The sequence below is a fragment of the Salvelinus sp. IW2-2015 genome, unplaced genomic scaffold (genome assembly GCF_002910315.2).
Source record: "Salvelinus sp. IW2-2015 unplaced genomic scaffold, ASM291031v2 Un_scaffold1969, whole genome shotgun sequence".
NCBI lineage: Eukaryota > Metazoa > Chordata > Actinopteri > Salmoniformes > Salmonidae > Salvelinus > Salvelinus sp. IW2-2015.
Window position 1 is genome coordinate 224,602 of NW_019943322.1, and position 2,505 is coordinate 227,106.

The window sequence follows — 2,505 nt, forward strand, 5'->3', positions numbered from 1 at the left end:
TTAGCAAAGCTCATTTTTAGATCTAACGGAGTGAAACAACGCGCGTCTATCAAGGACACGGACAGGTTTCTCCGCTCGTAATGATCAGACGTTGGTTGTTAGGCTACACATGAAATGACAAATCCGACTTGACAATCCGTAACATTTTACAAAATATTAGCACAAAAAGAATAAACCTAAAAAAACAGGCAAAATTTTATTTTTTTATCAACAATGTGATTAATTCGGGCACGAAAAAAAAAAAACATTCAACATTGTTTTATCGAATATAGTCCCAATACGGCATGACTGCGGAAATGTTTTACAATGATGACCGAGAGAAAACGTGCGCATTGGATTCCATAAATAATCGTGTACTCTTTGTGTTATTGATTACTTAATTATTTGATTTTCGTGGATAATTCAATAAACTATTATAGAATCAACTGGACTATATGACGACATAAACAAATTATGTTCCATAAGCTTGATAAAAAATTCAAAATGTGCCACAAATTCTCATTCATTTCATACGATGTTTAAATGTTTACCACAAAAGACGGGTTGAAATACAAAATTAATGTGAAATTCAGTGGGCCCATATGACATATTTGGGGGGTTGTATTTTTGAGCTGCATTAATAAACAATGTAAGAAATGCATTGTATGTCTAAGCTTTTGCGCTCAAGTTTTGAACGATGCAGCTTTTCATTTGTTCACCAAAGCAGGCTTTCAATACTTCACGTAAATAAATAAAAGTAGCCTAAGTAAATATAATAATTCACTCTACTGTAACTCATCAAAATATATAAAATACGTAATTACAATTTTATCAAGCTAATTTGTTTTGTTTTTCTCCTTCGTAGAACAAAGATATTAAGAGACCCAAAAATCCACCACCCTTCTACACACTAAGAAGAGACCCCAAAATCCACCCACCTTCTACGCACTAAGAAGAAGACCAAAATCCACCACCCTTCTACGCACTAAGAAGAGACCCCAAATCCATCACCCTTCTACGCACTAAGAAAGAGACCCAAAATCCATCAACCCTCTACACACAGAAGAGACCCCAAATCCATCCACCCTTCGACGCACCAGTCCAACCCCCCACCCAAAAATACAAGACGTCATAACAACGAACGGGCAGCTACTAGGGCCTTGACTCCAACCAGACGTGACAGGTCCGTCTCTCTGTGCACCGGGGTCATAGTACCGTTTCATTAACGTTATTGAGTGTCGTGTGAAGAGAGCGTGCTTCTCTGATCCGTGGTCAAGTCTAACTCTGGCCTATAGGTACTATGAGAGAGTGAGATGGAGAGAGAGAGATAGAGAGAGAGGCGGGTGAGGAGAGCCAACGGTCCCTGTAAAGGTCATCAATTATGGTTATTATGGTTATGCCTTTATCACTCGAAATACCTTGAATTTGAATGTTGAAATCAACCACTTCGCCTACTAAGTCTAGCCTGCGTCTTTTAATAGGCGGACTCGTCATCCGTCATAACCGCACTGGGCAAAAAACTGGTTGAATCAAAGTTTGTTTCCACGTTATTTCAACCAAATATATTAACGTGAAGACGTTGAATCAACGTGGACAACCCATTGGATTTGCACAAAGTCATCAAGGTAAATTCATTTCCAATTTGTTTCGCTAACTTTGAACCTAAATTCGATGACATTATTATATTTTGTTKTTGTTGCAGTTTCACATCGAATTCACAATAGTTGAAAAGTAGAAACGTAAATCAAAATTAGACGTTGAAATGTCGTCTGTGCCAAGTGGGATYTCGTGATTTAAAAAAAATATTTTATTGTATTTCGTCCAAAATATATTTTAGGTTTAATCATCGTTCCCATATAGGCCTGTACTTCAAAAAATACATACAAAATAAAGGCCCGTTAAAGTAAAGTCGTTTTTACTTTTCCAATCCAATGTAATGGGAAGTCATTGAGATTAAACACAACACTATAACCTACCAGCACTCTCACCAAACTAGGGAAATGGATGTGTCCCAAATGACACCATATTCCCTACRTAGTGCACTACTTTAGGCCAGAGCCCTATGGCACCCTATCCCCTACATAGTGCACTACTTTAGACCAGAGCCCTGTGGCACCCTATCCCCTACATAGTGCACTACTTTAGACCAGAGCCCTATGGCACCCTATCCCCTACATAGTGCACTACTTTAGACCGGAGCCCTATGGCACCCTATTCCCTATATAGTGCACTACTTTAGACCAGAGCACTATGGCACCCTGTTCCCTACATAGTGCACATATGTTGGTATTTGTTGTAAAAGTTAATTCCTGAACAATTCCAATAATTGTTTTCAGCTTCGGGTTTAGGTGTGTGTGTGTGTGTGGTCTATTCAAGACCTCGTTCTGTAGACCTGTCCACATGTTTAACCAACTATAGCTGCTGATTCAGCCTGCATCCCTAATGTTAACCTGTTCCCTGTATAGTAGACCAGAGCCCTAATGTTAACCTGTTCCCTGTATAGTAGACCAGAGCCCTAATGTTAAC